The sequence below is a fragment of the Urocitellus parryii genome, chromosome 4, assembly GCF_045843805.1.
Source record: "Urocitellus parryii isolate mUroPar1 chromosome 4, mUroPar1.hap1, whole genome shotgun sequence".
Taxonomy (NCBI): Eukaryota; Metazoa; Chordata; class Mammalia; order Rodentia; family Sciuridae; genus Urocitellus; species Urocitellus parryii.
This window is the reverse complement of record NC_135534.1, coordinates 190,095,559-190,114,070: the sequence shown is the minus strand read 5'-3', so window position 1 is coordinate 190,114,070 and position 18,512 is coordinate 190,095,559. Positions and strand designations below refer to the sequence as shown.

Here is an 18,512-nt window from a genome sequence, read left to right as displayed (position 1 = left end):
AACCACATAGATCTTAGCTACTTCTGGGCAATTTAAAGGCCTTCATGGGCAGGAACATGATGAAAAAAAAAAAAGGCAGGGGGAAAAGTGGTAGTTAAAATAATTCTACCTGCTCATATATAAGAAGCCTGCATGTTATAACTGTGTTGCCTGATTGGTGAAGTTTTCCTGATAGTCAGATATGTAGCTCATCAGTTCCTGCATTCCAGCTGCAGAGACTGAGAGTCCCCAATTCTTCCCAGGGTGTTCCACTCTCCCGTGGCATCTCTTGTCTTTACATTCCACATCCTGGTCAGTATATCCACATTTTTACAGGGAGAAACTGAGTCTTAACCCTCCTTTCACCTGAGATTACACAGGATGAGATGAGAAATAAAGCATCCACTTTATTGATCTGGGGGAGTTCCCAGGAACTACCCTAATACAGATTTCAGGTAAAAGCTACATTGGAGAAGGAGGGGGTTTAAGTACATGGGCAATTGAATCTGCAAGGGAGCCTCGGCTAGGTTTCCCACCCAGCCTTAGGCTGAACAACAGAGAGAGGGACAGTGGGCGGACTGTTACTTCCTGGAGACTGGAGATACATGCAGTGCCCCTTGTACTTGGGCAAATGCAAGTTCCAGAGAGCAAGAGTCTGTGTCTTGTTTGGGCAGTGATTTGTGATATATGGACTCTACCCACTGATAACCTCCTATCAGTCAGCTTACATATTTACTGTTCCTTCCTTGAGGATTAATGAGTAGGGAATTTTCCTTTCCTTTATGGAAATGAGAAGACTGGTTAAGTAAGCGACCTTGAGCACACTGGAGCAAGGTAATTGACCTCTGTGATGTGGAGGTTGGACAGGAAGGGTCCATTTTAGTCCCAGGAGTCTACGTTAGGAAAGCAATTCAAATTATTTTTAGGTTCCTTCAATTCATTTCTTTCAACATCCAGACTTCTTGATTGATCTGTTTACCGTATTTATTTCATTTATCAAATGTTGTATTCTTATTGTTACATACTATTTATTCATGTACTAAAACATCAATCTTTTATTATTTATATGTCAAACATTTCTCCTGTTTTACAGTTTCTTCTAATTTTGATAAATGATGCTTTTGATATAAATCATTTAGATTTCTTTCTTTTTAAAAATATTTATTCTTAAGTTTTAGATGGACACAATATCCTTATTTTACATTTATGTGGTGCTGAGGATCGAACCCAGTGCCTCATGTATGCTAGGAAAGCACTCCACCACTGAGCCACAACCCCAGCCCCAATCATTTAGATTTCTATGTAATCAAATCTACTAATCTTTTCCTTTGTGATTTATTACATTAATATTAAATGTGTAATTTTTAAAAATAAAAATAATTAAATCCCACCTACTTATAAGAAAAACTTTAAGTGACTCGTATGAGTATATAACATAAAAGATAATAGGTTATAAGTCTAAGCTAAAGAAAAAAAGGTAAAAAATGGCAGGAACATAAAAGAAATAAGAACAAGGTTAAGAATAATTTATATCCTTATAACCCATTTGCTTGTTCATTGGTGGTTCACGTATTTGGATGTAAGCTTTCTACCAGTCTGGTCAGAAAGAGAGCTGCTACCTTGTCCATAATGTGATAACATGGCAGTGTTTTTCACAAGTATATATATTTTTCCTAACATGAAGATCAGATCGGCGTTTCTGATTTCAAGGGGTCTCATAAATAGGACGATGCATGAACAGCATTTTGTGAGGGGTTTATATGTCTGATTTCTATGTTGCCTGCCCACATGGCTCATTATATTATGGGAAAGCACAGTTCAGTGTGGGTGATCAAGGAAAGATGCGCTGGGAATGCCTGCCCCCCTACAGATCCAGCTTGACCCAGGACCAGGTCCAGGGCTTTTAGACTACTGGAGGGTATGATTGGAAGCCATTTCTTTCAAGCAGTGTTCCCTAAATATTGCTTCTCTCAATGGAAATTTGAAGTTGAGTCATTCTGTTCCCTCTCACAATCCCCAGGGAGCATTATTCTGTGTGGCACAAGAATAGCAAGAACTTGAGCTTGAGTAGAAGGCTACCCGCTTGTGTTGGAAGGTTGGCCCAGGGCATTGTCTTCCAGTGAATGGATGATTGAGCCCCCCAAATTCGTCTCCATATAATAATGTAGTCACATAATTTTAGCTTGAAAAATTTCATAGTGGTTCTAACCAGATACCAAATTTGTCTAAAGAAGAGTTTTTTAAAAATAACAAACTCCCAGTCTCTGACAGTGTTCTGTCTTCTTATTCTTTCTAAGATAAACTGCTCCCAAAATGTACATCGAGGATAACCAAAATGATAACTGATATTTATAGAGCAGAAATAAAAATAGTAACTTTGCTTTCAGAATAGTGGATTTATAGCCATTCTTTCCGATAATATTTAGATTGCAAAGCCAACTCTCTATTTAGACTATTTCTAATTAGGGATTTTAGAACCTTATCATTTATATATAAAACCATGTTTGTTTTTTAGCTCCTTTTAGCAATGGTTTGCATGCAATTAGATATTTCTAAAATAATTTTCATAAATTTAAAAAAATATGAAAAGAGAGGACAGAATATTTTTCCAAGGGAATAAAGCCCTAGAAATCCCACACTCTTTTCATTTTTTTTGATTGACACATATTTGTACAAATTTATGAACTACAACTTGATGTTTTGATTCATGTAATAATTGAGTAATGATTGTTCCACCTGGGGTAATTAATATATCTATCACCTTAAGATTTTATTATATCTTTAGGATGAGTACATTTAGAAGTCTCTTTTCTAGCTTTTGAGGTATTTAATGCATTTTAATTATATTCACCCTGCTGTGCTGGAGAACACCAGAACTTATTTCTTCTAACTATAATAAAATATGGATTATTTCATGAATTTTCATGTCATTCTTATACAGCAACTGTGCTAATATTCTCTATTATTCCAACTGTAGCATATGTGCTGCCAAAGTAAGCACAATCATAATTTTTTTTTTGAGGGGGGAATACCAGGGATTTAATCCAGGAGTGCTTTTCTATGATCTACATCCCCAGCCCTTTTTATTTTTATTTTGAGTCAGGGTCTCATTAAGTCCTAGGGTCTTGCTAAGTTTCGGAGGCTGTCCTTGAACTTGCTACCCTCCTGCCTCAGTCTCCCAAATTGCTGAGATCATAGGTGTCTGCCACCACTCCTGGCACAACCATAACTCTTCCCCCCCTCCCCAGTGCTGGGATTTGAACCCAGAGCCTCATGTATACCAGGCAAACCTTTACCACAATGTCCCTGGCCCCACAATCAAAACTCTTAAAGTGGATTTATGATGCCGAGTTTCTAACAAATGTGCAATTTAAGATCGCTGTTGACCTGAAAAATCTTTCCCGGTGACTGATTTAGGTACTCATTATCCAGGTTCAAACAATAGATAATAAAGGCTATCAATAATTTACATTGTTTTTGATACTTTTCCATAAAATAAAAGATGATATACCAGTAATCTGTGATGAAAGAGTCACATCTGCAGTCTACTTGTTTCTCTTAGGACCCATTAGCTTGAGAAAAATTGTACCTGCAATTGGTCAAGACAGAAATTGGCATTTTAAAAATATTATCTTTACTCATAAAGATGAATAAGTTATTTAGAATTGGAGCCCTCCACTAAATGATCCTAACTGCTGTGAAGGCAACAAGTTCATCTCGTTCTTCTCAGGATCTCCATATGCTAATCATCTGTATAAACACGAGGCTCCAAGACTGAACATGTGTCTCAGTCTCAGTGTTTTTTTTCCCTCACAAACTCACGATGAAACTTAATTCCCAACTTAAGTCCCATCTTAATGGTGTTTGGTGGTGGGACCTTTGGGAATAATCAGGAATACAAGAGATCATCAGGGTGGGGAGCCCATGATTAGATTAGTGGCTTTATAAGAGGAGGAAGAGAGACCCCAGTTAGCATGCTTGCTGTATCTCACTTTGTGATGCCATTGTTCTCCACACCATGACCGGCAGGAAGGCCCTCACCAGATGCTCAGCAGATGCAGTGCCACGCTTCAGAACCCCGAGTCGAGTAAACCCTCTTTTCCTTAGGAATTATCCAGCTTATGGTAGTCAGCTATAGCAACAGAAAACAGACAAATTCAATAGCTATTAATGCAATGCAGAGGAACCGTAACTATAAGATATTCTTTTAAAATTTCACTTGTAACTTTTAAATTTTATTGTAATTTCAAAAAATTTCCCTTTTCACTTGCATGAACTCTATCCCTCTTGCTCTTGTTCTCTCTCCCTTAAATATATCCCATTTGGCTGTGGTGCATTATTCCATGTGGTGTTGAAAATTCTCTTCAGTAATATTTTTTAAAAAGTATTTTTTTATTTGTCAATGGACCTTTATTTTATTTATTTATATGCGGTGCTCAGAATCAAACCCAGTGCCTCACACATACTAGGCAAGTGCTCTACCGCTGAGCCACAACCCCAGGTCCTCTTTAGTAATTAATAAATAAATAAATAAATATTATATATTTGTAATTTTGCACTAATATTCATAAATAATGTTGGTCTAAAATTTTCTCTTTTTTTGGTGCTATCTTTATCAGATTTAAAGATCAATATTTTCCTTGCTTCTTAATAATAATTTGAAAGGCTTTCTTTATTGGTTATGCCCTGGGACAATTCATGTTTCCTTTGGTCTATCCAAATTAATGAATGGTTTGGTAGGATTCATCAAATTTTGTGCAGTAATCTGGGCATGGAGCACCTTTTATGGAAACTGGGTTTTTTTTTATTTTTTTAAATTTTTTTTTGTAGTTGTAGATGGACATAATGCCTTTATTTTATTTGTTCATTTTTATGTGGTGCTAAGGATCAAAACCAGTACCTCACACATTCAAGGCAAGTGCTCTGCCACTGAGCTATAGCCCCAGCCCTGTTTAAACTTTTTGAATGGGGTCTATTTTGGTAAATTGGATTTTCCTAAGAATTACCTGTTTCATCTAAATTTTAAAACTTATTTGCATAGTGGCCTACAAAGTAGTTCTGTTTAACTGTTTGGATTTTCTTCTTTCTCGAAGATTATCCTTCCTTGTATTTTTATTTTCTTTCTTTTTTTTCTGGATTAAATTAGCTAGTGGTTTGTCTATTTTGTTAATACAGTTGTCCCTTAGTATCCATAGTGATTTGTTCCAGCACCCCACTGATACCAAAATCTGAAGATGCTGAAGTCTTTTATGGAAAATGTGTAGATTTGCATATAACCTACACACAGCCTCCTGTATATTTTAAGTCTTCTCTAACTTAACAATATAACACCTAACACAATGCAAGTTCTGTGAAAATAGTTTTATACTGTATTATTTAGGGAACAAAGACAAGAACAAAAGTCTGAATATGTTCAGTTTACTGACCTAATTTTTTCCCCCAAATAGTTTTGATCCCAGGTTGGTTGAATCCATGGATTGGGAGTCCATGGATACAAAGGCCTGACTGTCCAAGAGTTAGGTTTGTTAATTGGATCTCCTCTTTTTTTCTCTCGGCTCTTTCAACATCAGGAATTAGCAAACTACGGCCTGCAGGCCAAATCAGGTCTTTTGCCTGTTTCCATAAAAGCAGTTTTATTGGAACAAAGGCACAGTTGAGTAGTTGTGACAGACTGGTCTGGCCTTGAAAGCCAAATATATTTAATTATCTGGTCTACTATAGGAAAAAAAAATCTTGATTCTTGTTTTATGTCATTAATTTCTACTTTCATGATTATTATATTCTTTTTTTTTTTCTTTTTAGAACCAGGGATTGAAGCCAGGGGGGTTTAACCACTGAGCCACATACCCTGCCCCCCTGGGGGGCACCTTTTTTATATTTTATATAGAGACACGGTCTCTCTGAATTGCTTAGGGCCTCACTAAGTTGCTGAAGCTGGCTTTGAACTCACCATCCTCCTGTCTCAGCCTCTTGAGCCACTGGGATTACAGGTGTATGCCATTTTATCTGGCTATAATTATTATATTCTTTCTTAAACTTCTGTTTTTGTTTGCTTTATAAAGGTGGTTGCGGTATATCTTCATTGTGAATTGTGGCTTTTAGCATTAAAATGGGTCCTTTGTTTTATTTAATGATTTCAGGTTAAATTGTGCTTTGTCTTGTATCAGGATTGCAACTCAGTTGCAGGATTGCAACTTTCTTATGGTTTCTGTTTGTCTTGATAAATTGTTGCCATTGCTTTTATCCTTAGCCTTTCTGAATCTCTTCATTCTAGGTATCCCTCTTATCTACAGCTTAATGTTGGATCTTCCATTGTAAGACAAATTGAAAATCTTTTAAACCTTTAAATTAGTAAATTAAACCCATTTATAGTTACTACTGATAGACTGATATGTTTGGTCTCAACTCTGTCCTGTTACTTTATATTATAGTCACTGTGTGTGTTACAGTTCTTGTATTTCTTTTTCTGTTGCTTCTTTGTTGTTTTGTCTTTGTGCCATTTTATTTTTTATTTTATTTTTTTAAAGAGAGAGTGAGAGGAGAGAGAGAGAGAGAGAGAGAGAGAGAGAGAGAGAGAGAGAGAGAGAATTTTTTTTTTAATATTTATTTTTTAGTTCTCGGCGGACACAACATCTTTGTTGGTATGTGGTGCTGAGGATCGAACCCGGGCCGCACGCATGCCAGGCATGGCGCTCTACCGCTTGAGCCACATCCCCAGCCCTCTTTGTGCCATTTTAAAATGCCCTGTCTGTTCTTTTAAATAAACTTTGGGACACTGAAATAGGCCAAGAGAGATTATTGGATAAAAAGTATTATACTATTTATTTACTTCCCAGCCTACAAAAAAAAAAAGACAAAAAATGAACAAAACAGAACAAAACACCTATCTCTTGTCATTTCATTTAACTTTAAAAAAATTGATTAATTTATTCTGATTAGATATATATGACAGAATGCATTTTGATTCATTGTACACAATGTTTCATTTCTCTGGTTCTATATGGTGTAACATCACACCGATGTGCAGTCATACATATTCCTAGAGTAATGATGCCCACCTCATTCCAGCATCTTTCCTGTTCCCACACCCCCTTTAACTTTTTAAACATCTGGCTTGCCAGTTTTTTTTTTTTTGGTGTGTGTGTGTGTGTGTGTGTGTGTGTGTGTCTGGGGAAAGTTGGGGAGTGGTACTAGAGATTGAGCCTGGGGGAGCTCTATCACTGAGCCACACCCTCAGGCCCTTAAATTTTTTTTTTTTTTTTGATTTAGGGTCTCACTAAATTGTCCAGGCTGGCCTCAAACTGTGCTTCTCTTGCCCTAGCCTCCCCAGGTTGATGGGATTATAGGCATGTGACGCCCAGCTGATTTGCCAGTTTTTTTTTTAATATTTCTTTTTAGTTGTAGGTGGACCCAATATCTGTCTTTATTTATTTATTTATTTAATGGGTGCTGAGGATCAAACCCAGTGCCTTATGCATGCGAGGCAAGTGCTCTACTACTGAGCTACAATCCCAGCTCATGATTTGCTGGTTTTAATGGCATATTTAACTCTATTTGTTGCTCTTATGACATTCAATTAGTTTATTCTACTTCCATTTTCTGCAGTCCCTTCTCTGTTTTCCAGTTGCATCAATATCAGAACATATACCGTTTATATATTATTCCTCCACCCTGCCCTATCTTTATTTTAGTCTAAGAGTCATAGTTCATTGTATCAAATGTTTACCATCAATCCTTTTACTGAAATTCCTCAGTTATTTCTTGGATGAAGATCATCTAGAAACTTCTCAAGGGTATTGCCTGAGTTCTCTCATGTTTAGACCAGTTCTCTGTGGCCTTAATGTTGCTGAAAGCTCAGTTCTTGTCTCCAGAGCCAATCCAATGATGAGGACATGGTTTTGAGAGAAAAGAAAAAGAAGATTTATTGTTTTGCTAGCAAAGAAGAAACACAGGAGACTCCTGTGCCAAAGGCTGTGATTCTGCCCATCAGCAAGAATGGGGTGGCAGGGGGAGTGTTTCAACAGGTGATTCAGAGAAAATGAGATTAGGAAGGAGAGATCAGGGAAGAGAAGATCAGGGAAAATCAGGAAAAGGTTAGAGAAAAGAAGACCAGGGAGGAGAAGATCAGGAAGAGGAAGGTTGGGAAAAAAAAATAAAAAAAGTGAAGTTTCAAAGCCACAATGGATATAGTCAAAGCATCAAGTGAACTCAGGCTTGAGGTTTCAAAGATAGTGTAGCTGGATGTAAAAATCCTAGTTCCCATGTACTTGGTTTGAGTCTTTTAAAAAAATGTTCAGATTTTCCTTTTTGCTTTTTATGTAGCTTTTGAGAAATCAGATGAAGGTTAATTTTTTTTTGTCTTTGGATTTTTGTTTATTTATTTCTTTGAGTGGAGCTTCTGAGGATTTTTAACCTAGTTTTAGAAAGGTTTTAGGGATGATTATTCTGGATCTGCTTTCTTAGGTACCTGGTGTCCCCTTTTATAATTTACTTTTCAGTCTTATTTTTGTAAAGTTATCTTGAATTATATTTTAAATATTAATTCTGCTTCAATGTTTCTTATTCTTCATAGACTTTAATTATACATATGTTGGATCTTTGTGTATAGTTCATTTCAATCACTTTATATTTTTGGGTTTTTTTATTAGTTGTTTTAATCTCATGTTTATTTTTTTTTTGGTTGTTTTTCTGTATTTCTTCAATGTCCTTCATTCAGTTTCCTTGTAATCTTTTTTTTTTAAAGACATCAAAAAATTTAGTTTTTATTTCTGACCTGGATCCTCTTTTTCTTCCATTTCTTTCCTGAATTCAGTTATTTCGGTTCCATTTCCTCCTGCTTTGTGTCCATTTCTATTCTTAGTTTTTAATTTTCTGACTAAAGGTATCTCTTTCAGACCTCAGATGCTTATTGGCAGATGTTTATTTTGTTAGAGGTTTTCCCCCTAGTTCTGTGGGTTTTAAAACGTGTAGAGCTTTTCACAAGCTGAAAGGTTTTGAGTCTGACTTTGGGTCTGTCTATTGCCTCTGGGCAGAATTGGTGGTTTAGGTGGCTAACGGGATTTCTGGGTTAAGACTGCCCTCTTCTGTCATCGAGGAAAGTACAGCTTCTTTAAAGGGTTTGTTGTTTGGTTTTGGGGTAAGGTTGGGGGTGCATTGTGTATTCATGTAGCTTTGGGTTCTATTTTTACCTTATAGGGTCTTGCAGTGACCTTTGCTTCTTTTCCCCATTGCCACTTGGTCTGCAGGGACACACAGTCCTTTCTTCTTAGCCCCTTTTTCTACAAAAGCAATGACTTTCTCAAAATGCTACCTGATGACCATTGACTTTTTCCCCTTTCTCTGTAGTCAGAGTAGAGGGTAGGACTCCTCTTCTAAGGGCTGAAATTGTCTTTTTTTTTTTTTTTTAAGAGAGAGGGGAGGGGGGGAGGGAGAGAGATTTAATATTTTATTATTTATTTTTCAGCATCTTTGTTTGTATGTGGTGCTGAGGATCGAACCCGGGCCGCACGCATGCCAGGCGAGCGCGCTACTGCTTGAGCCACAACCCCAGCCCCTGAAATTGTCTTATTCAAGTACCTTTATTTCATTGGGTTAATACAATATTAGTTGCTTAGCTTTCCTCTTTTTAATTTTTTTTTTGGTAATTGTAGATGGACAGTATGTCTTTATTTTATTTGTTTATTTTTATGTGGTGCTGAAATCGGATCCAGTGCCTCACCCATGAGGAGCAAGTGATCTACTACTGAGCTACAACCCCAGCCTTGAGCTTTCCTCTTACTGCTCATTGTTTGCATCTAAACAGTGAGAAATGCTGTGACTGCCACTGTCCTAGACACTGGGAACACAAAGATTAGTTCAATGGGGATGATAGACAAGGGTCAGTAATACAATGCATAGCCCAGGTGTGGTGGTGCATACCCATAGTCCCAAGTGACTTGGGAGGTTGAGGCAGGAGGATCACAATTTGAGGCCAGCCTCAGCAAATTGGCAAGGCCCTGAGTAACTTAATGAGACCCTGTCTCAAAAAAAAAAAATGTTTTTTTTTTCTTTTTTAAGGACCAGGGATGTAGCTCAGTGGTAAAGTACCCCTGGGTTCAGTTCAGTACCAAAATATTAATGATAATAACAATAATATAATGCATAAAGTAGTATTTACAGGGTACTTTAGGAGCAGAGAGGAAGTAATGACTGAATTTGTTCAGAGTCACTCTCCCACATAATGAAGCAGAAACAAAGTTCCAAATAATTTGATTAACTAGGAGCCCAATTTTCTCTGAGACTTTCTTGCAGGTTTGGTTTTTCAATTTTAGGGTTAGCCCAGTGGGTGGGGGAGGTAGAGAAAGAGCGGCCACTGCAAGTGAGCCAGTGAAGGATGAGAGACAAGGGCATTTAAAGGGTCTTTATAGCAAAAGATCCGAAAGCAGGAGGAAAAGATTTAGAATCCTGGGTCCACGATGCCTGTGGTTCAAACCATAAAGCCCCTCGAATGGAGGAAGGTGACCTGGAGTGACAATGTCATTTCCCAATCAAGAAGCAGCGGGAGATCTCTGAGGAAGCACCACAGACCCACCACTACTGTCATGTTACGTGTTAAATAGAGTCATTATACGTGAACCATTCTTCATCTTGCTTTTTTAAAAAATTTCTTAATTTTTGGCTTTACAATATTCTAAGGACATACTTTCATACCAATTCATGTAATGTCGTGTCGTTCTTTTTGAGGGAAGCATCGTATTCCATTGTATGAAGGTACACTAATTTATTAACTTCACTGTGGAAGGATATTTGCTTTTTTCCTCCCTTAAAGTTTTTGTTATCATAGACAATGAAGCTGTTAATATAGATGAATATATTATGTTTTGTTGATTTTCAGGTACTCATCTTTTCACATTTTGATAGAAAATCTTACAATTGTTGCAGAGACAGGTGTCTTTCATGAATATAATTGTCATTGCCCATGTATGCACCGTACTGGTCATAGCTACCTAATGCGTCACCATATCTATTTAGTTATGGAGTTTTGTGGTTCTGTTTATGACTTGGGTTCAATTGCCCATTACAACTTTTTTATTGTTTGGTAGGAGGGATTAAACCCAGGGGCACTTAACCACTGAGCCACATCCCCGGCCCTCTTTATATTTCATTTAGAGGCAGGGTCTTGTTAAGTTGCTAAGGGCCTCATGAAGCTACTGAGGCTGGCTTTGAACTTGCAATCTTCCTGCCTCAGCCTCCCAAGCTGCTGGGTTTACAGGTGTGCACCACTGTGCCTGGTACAGCTTTTTTTTTTTTTTTTCAGAAAAGATTATACTATGATTTGACATTGAGACAGAAAGTTATCATGTATGTAGAAAACAATGACAAGGTGTAAGATCAAGTGTCAGCACCAGAATGGCTACAGTGGCTTTTGGAAGAAGATCTGGGAATCCGAACCTGGGGCCTCTGTCTTTCTAGGCAGATGCTCTACCATTGAGCTACTTCTGAAGCCTAGTAGGGTATCTTTTAAAGAAACACTGCCTCATCAAGACTGTGAAAGGCACACAGGATGCTGCGTGGAAAAATATAGATACTAGTAACTCAATTAAAAAGTGATTGATCGGGGCACGGTGGTGCACGCCTGTAATCCCAGAGGCTTTGGGGGGCTGAGGCAGGAGAATTGTGAATTCAAATCCAGCCTCAGCAACTTATTGAGGCCCTAAGCAACTCAGTGAGACCTTATCTCTAAATAAAATATAAAAAAAAGTCTGGGGAGGTGATTCAGTTGTTAAGTGCCCCTGGGTTCAATTCCTGGTACTAAGGGGGAAAAAAAAGTGTTTGAGAAGTGTTAGATACAGAATATGAAGACATTTTCAGATTTTTACATTTTTGTTTTAGGATACGTGATAAAAATTTAGTGTCCACATGGGTCTAAAAAACTCTTTCAACTAATATAAAATAATTCTATGAGATAAAAAATAATTGTGTGACATAGTCTCTGTGGCAGAATTTTTTCTTTCTTAATAATTCATAAGATATTGGTGTTATCTTATAAGATTTAATGAAATATGCTGTACCTTTGCATCCTTGGGGAGTGTATTTCTATAAAACTAAGCCTTGGGAGTGAAACTGCCAAGAGGATTCTCATAAATTCCTTTCTGCAAAGATTACATCAGCCTACACACACCCCAATGGTGTATAAAGGCCAGTTTCCTTTACCAACCTTTACAAACACCGGATATGGCCATTTTTAGTGTTTGAGAGTCTAATAGAAACACATTTCATTTTGTTTTAATTTATAACTCTTTGACTATTTAAAAGCCTATCTGTTATGGTTCTCCTATGAATCACTTATTCTACTTCATGCCCAATTTTTTTTAGATTTTGTCACTGGTATTTTTTCTTCATCATAGATACTCTAGCTATCAGGACAATTGACTTTTCAATATTGTTAACTCCCCCACCTCGTCCCATGGTTTGTGATTTGTCTTTCAAAATTGGTTGTATATATTATATATGTATGTATGTATATATACATACATACATATATACATATATGTACATATACACATTTCTTTTTGATGTAGAGAAAATTTAAGACTTTTTTTTTAAACAGTGGAAATTCAGTAAGAATTCTGAGATATGTAGCCTTTTTTTTTTTTTGAGAAAGAGAGAGAGAGAGAGAGAGAGAGAGAGAAAGAATTTTAATATTTATTTTTTAGTTTTCGGTGGACACAACATCCTTGTATGTATGTGCTGCTGAGGATTGAACCCGGGCTGCACGCATGCCAGGCGAGCGTGCTACTGCTTGAGCCACATCCCCAGCCTCTTTAAGACTTTATTTAGTGAAATTTTAAAACATAGGTTTTTTTCTTATTATTTTTTTCCTTCCCAAGATTATTGAACTATTCTTCCTGCCCTTTTGGTAGTATATTCTTAAACTTAAAAGTTGGATCCAGGCCAATGTTATTAGCTCTCAAGTCCTTTTCTCAATTGACTTCTGTTATCAAAGTAATTATGTCATTATAGATAAATAAGAAAAATGTTTGTTTTTTAATTTCAAAATAAATGTCTGAGTTGACTTTCATAATTTCACAAAGGATATTCATTTTACATAAGTCTTTAAAGTCTTTTATTGTTTGAGGTTTTCTTTTTTTTTTTCCCCCAGTGCATTTGCTAGGAATAACCATGTTCAAATGTTTTTAATCTACTTGTGCAACACTATTTAGTTTCTTACAAAAATTGTTCATACATAATGATCATCACATTTTCTGAATTAAGGCCATGTAGGTGCTAGGGGAGCTCACCTTTTACCGTACAGAAGGTTGAGAAAACATCGTAGATGTAAATGCAGACAAGACCTTAGAGTGGAGATGTAGTAATCATTATGGGCGATGGAAAAGGAGTCCAATTCATAGTCTAAAAACTTTAAATGTATTCTTAAGGGTAGATTTTAATGAATATCTTACCCACAATAACTGCCTATTTTGTTATAATAAAGTGAATATATATATATATATATATATATATATATATATATATATATCTTTAACTAAACTGTAACTATGGGAATTATTTTCTTTACATAGTTGCACACACACACAAACATATATATTTAAAATATATTTTTCTTTTGCCACCTACTCCTAACTTTTTGTTTGGTTTTTAAATTAAATATAAATTGATCAAACTTATCTTCCTTAATCATGGGAACTGAAAGCAGGAGTACAGTGGTTGTGAGGAGAAGCCTCTAGGAAAATTAGACTGCAGGTAAAAGTATGAGCATGTTCTCCTCTTGTACAGAAGTTTGCAAAAGGTTCCCAGGGGAAGGGGGTGTTTGTTTTTGTTTTGTTATTTTTCTTGTCATTGGGTTTGATTTTGGTCCTCTGCCTTTCCTTCCAGTTCTCCTCCTTTTATGAATAAGAAAACAGGCCAAAACCCTATTTATGTGTGAGTTTTCCCCTCAGACACCTTTCATCCTATGTAGCTGCTCTGCACTAGAGTTGCCCAGATGGTCATGGTGAGCAATTTTAAGACATTTTAGTGAAAGGTAGAAATTACTTCAGAAATCAATTTCTCTGGTCCTTTTTCTTATTAATATCATTTGGTTTCCCATTGCTCTTTGGAGTTGTTTATTAAAATGTGCGGTTTTTGACAACCTCCTCATTAAAATTTCTTAAATGAGTACTGGTTTGTAAAGAAGTAGCCACACTATCCATTCCTTATATGAGAAAGAGGAGAACAGCTAATAAAACTTTATTGTAAAATCTGCAAAAAAAAAAAAAAAGTTTAATCCAACTGGAATCATTTTAGCTATGTTCCAACTTATTTCCCACTGAAGTGTCATTCTTATATATTCCCACAAAGAGTTAGATCTATTTCTGGATTCTACTCCATTGATCTATTATTTCCTTTGCTTGTACAACACAATGTTTAATCACTCTAGCATTCCCCATGGGGGGGGGTGGTATCACTGGGGGTGGGGGGCAGAATCACCCACAAAGAGGCAAAAATTGGTTCTTGAGGGGTAAAGGAAATTTGTTTTGTGTGCGTGAAGTCTAGGTTAATGTGCAGTGCCTAGGGGACCTACAGCATGTCTGTGGCATTACAGTTTTACAGGGGATGAGAAGAGCAATCAGGAAAAAACAAAACAAAACAAAGCATTCTCAGAAGGTCCCCTGTAGGGGCCAAAACAAAAGAGAGTTGAGTGACACTGCTCTGGTTTAATAGTAGGTACCGGTGTCTGGTCACCTTCCCTCTCAATAGTTTTCTTTCTAGTTTTTTCCTCTTGATTTTTTTCATTAATCTTTGCAAAGAAACTTAGCAGTCTTGTTTTGCTGTTTGTTGAGTGTGTCACACTGGTTTCTGCTTTAGGGACTTTGCCCTGCGGTTCTCTCTCCCTGACCTCTCCTCTTCCTCCTCCTCCTCCTCTTCCTGGAGGGAGGGAGGCCATGGTGACTCACTCACTCCTGTCACCTCCATAGAGGGCCTTCCCCGGCCATCCTGTGTCGCCTGCTCCCTGCATTTCTTCACAGCCTTTACCGGTGCACAAAATTCCACATATGCATAAAAAAATTCCACACACGCATAAAACTTCCGACTTAGTTTTTGCCTCCTTTGCTAGAATGAATCCCATCAAGGCAGGGACTTTCTTTTCTCATCACTTAGATATTCAGCCCCTAGAGCACAGTCTGGCACACAGTAAGAACTTCTAAAATATTCATTGAATGAATGAATCCCCAGAAGGCCCACTGTCAATTGCCTGAGGAAATATTTTACATTTGATGAATTGATAGAGAATTGATATTTTTTCGTTTTTGAGTCTTTCCATTCAAGGACATGGCATTTCTCTCTGTATTATTTTCTTTGATGTCCTTTAGAAACATGAAAAAAAAAGTAAAACCTTCATGTTTGTTTTTGATTTATTTCTAGCTATTTGAAGTTTATGGCGTCTTTCTTGAATGGAGGTCTTTTAATTCTTCTGTTGTATTTTGTTATGTATATTAGTTTCCTGTTGCTGGTTTGACAAATCAGTGCAAATTTAGTGGATTAAAACAACACAGATTGACTGTCGTTATAGTTTTGGAGGTCAGAAGTCTGAAGTCAGTCTCTGGATACTGGGCTGGTGTTCACAGGCCTGTGTTCCTTTTAGGGCTCCAGGGGAGAAGCTTTTTCCTTAGTGCTTCTGGTTTCCAGGGTCTGCCTACATTCCTGACTTGTAGCCCTGACTTCCATCTTTAAATCTCAGCCAGTGAACCTCTTCTTTGTCCTAAACCTTCCTGTGAGGATCCCTGTAATTACCTTGAGCCTATCTGGCTAATCCAAGGTAACCTCCTTATCTTAACCATCCCTACCCATCCTTCTGCCACATAAAGGTACAAATTTATAGGTTCCAGGGGCTGGGGATTCATTATTCAGACTTCCATTCTTGTTTTTGTGGGTATGTAGAAAATGATTTGGTTTTGTATGTTTCTTTGAGCGGGGTGTACTTGCCAAACTCCTATTATTTTGTATTTGTTTTTCAATTGTTTTCAAACGATTCCATGTTTAGTTTCCAGTTGATTCTCTTAGACTTACTGGCAGTGACATCATTTGTCCCTTTCTTTTTGGTATTTGTGGCTCAGTTTTCTTGCTACTTTTTCTACATTGCCTGGAATCTCCTGACTAATGCTAGATAACAGCTGAGACCAGGCATCCTTGAATTGTTCTTTCTCATTTTCTTTTTTTTCTTTCTTTCTTTTTTTTTTTTTTTTTAAATGGAATAAGGCTAAACAAGAGAAAGTCCTGTCCTTTAAGGTCCAGGTTTATACTTTGGTAATTAAACCTTATATCAAATGTGCATAGTATGGATGATTTCTTTATCACATATTCTAACGTGCATTATTCTTAACTGTATAAGAAATTGCTTCATTATTTTACCACTGAGTATGGGAATTTCTAATAAACATTATTAAATTAGGGAGTTTCTATTAAATCAAGTCCAAGTTAATTGAGATTTTAAATCAGGAATGTATTAACCCTTATGATTATAAAAGTAACCATATGGTTTCTTTTTGCCTATTAATAGCTTTTCCAATAATGTTCCCTTTGTGTTCTGGGAATAAGTCTTCCTTGGTCATGGAACATTGTTCTTTGAAAAGACTGCTGACTTCCCTTTGCTCATATTTTGTTTTGGATTTTTGTATCTATATTGACAAGTGAATCTGGTATAGTGAGTTCAGTGATTGGTGTGCTATTCTGTACCTCTTGGGCATTGTGAATGATCTAGTCATATTGAATGAATTGGGAAACTTTCCACTTCTTGTATTATCTGAAACTGTTTAAATAATATTGATAATAATAGTATTAATAATTTAAACATTAAATTATTCAAAACACGGGGGCCCATGGACCACTACTCATTTCTATAACCATTTTTTTATACCTAGCAGTGGTTTCATTGCCCTGGATCATCTATTCTTCTTCATCTGCTATGCCCTGGAAATATAGTTGTGACCTGGGCAATAGGTTTTCTCTGTGCAGAACTGCTCAGTGCACAGATAGGGAGTCACATCTACCAACTTAGCTTCATTAATAGAAGCCTGTCAGGCCAGAGAGGTATACAGTATAGCCTTGCCTCCCATGGGACTTACTTTTAGGTGGTTTGGATATTGTCTTTATTAAGCATTAATCATCTCAGTGTTCCTATGAAACTTCCTAGCAGGTCTGCTATATTGTTTCTAGTTTAGGGGCAGAGATCATTGATAACAGAAGTAACCTCTGATATCAGTTTGGAATAGGTAGTCTTTGTTTAAAAAAACTTGAGGAAGTCAATAAATGTAATTCACCACATCAATAGACTTAAAGAACCACATGATCATCTCAAAAGATGCAGAAAAGGCATTTGACAAAATATAACACTCCTTCATGTTCAAAACACTAGAAAAATTAGGGATAACAGGAACATATCTCAAAATTGTAAAAACTATTTATGCTAAGCCCCAGGTCAGCATCATTCTAAATGGAGAAAAATTGAAAGCATTCCCTCTAAGAACTGGAACAAGATAGGGATGCCCTCTTTCATCATTTCTATTGAAACACCAGCCAGAGCAATTAGATGAAAGAAATTAAAGGGATACAGATAGGAAAAGAAGAACTCAAATTAGCACTATTTGCCAATGATATGATTCTATACCTGGAAGACCCAAAAAATTCCACCAGAAAACTTTTAGAACTAGTAAATGAATTCAGCAAAGTAGCAGGATACAAAACCAACACCAATAAATCAAAGTAATTTCTATATATCAGTGACAAATGCTCTGAAAGGGAAATGAGGAAAACTAACCCATTTATAATAGCCCAAACAAAAGAAAATACTTGGGAATCAACCTAACACAAGAGGTGAAAGACCTCCTCAATGAAAACTACAGAAAGCTAAAGAAAGAAGTTAAAGAAGACCTTAGAAGATGGAAAGATCTCCCTTGTTCTTGGATAGGCAGAATTAATATTATCAAAATGACCATACTACCAAAGCATTATACAGATTTGATGCAATTTAAATCAAAATCCCAATGACATTCCTCATAGAAATAGAAAAAGCAGTCAAGAAATTCATCTGGAAAAATAAGAGACCCAGAATAACTAAAGCAATCCTTAGCAGGAAGAGTAAAGCAGGTGGCATCACTATACCAGACCTTAAATGATACTACAGAGCAAGAGTAACAAAAACAGTATGGTATTGTCACCAAAACAGACTGGTAGACCAATAGTACAGAATAGAGGACACAGAGACTAACCCAAATAACTACTGTTATCTTATATTAGATAAAGGTGCCAAAAACATATACTGGAGAAAAGATAGCCTCTTCAACAATTGGTGCTGGGAAAACTGGAAACCCATATGCAGCAAAATGAAATTAAACCCCTATCTCTCACCATGCACAAAACTCAACTCAAAGTGGATCAAGGACCTAGGAATTAAACCATAGACCCTGTGTTTAATAGAAAATAAAAGTAGGCTCAAATCTCTATCATATTGGAGTAGGGCCCAACTTCCTTAATAAGACTCCTATAACACAAGA

The 18,512-nt window shown here is 36.7% G+C and overlaps 1 protein-coding gene and 2 non-coding genes across 3 annotated transcripts in view; 2 read left to right on the top strand and 1 right to left on the bottom strand.

Moving 5' to 3' along the window:
* The window catches only part of Susd1 (sushi domain containing 1), a 119,774-nt gene that overhangs the window by 67,639 nt on the left and 33,623 nt on the right, over positions 1 to 18,512 (top strand). The gene's annotated exons all lie outside the window — the stretch shown is intronic.
* LOC113184461 (U6 spliceosomal RNA) lies at positions 2,876 to 2,980 on the bottom strand. The gene has a single exon (XR_003301000.1). It is a non-coding gene; the product is annotated as a U6 spliceosomal RNA (small nuclear RNA).
* Positions 6,712 to 6,824, top strand: LOC113184457 (small nucleolar RNA SNORA36 family). Its single transcript, XR_003300996.1, has one exon. It is a non-coding gene; the product is annotated as a small nucleolar RNA SNORA36 family (small nucleolar RNA).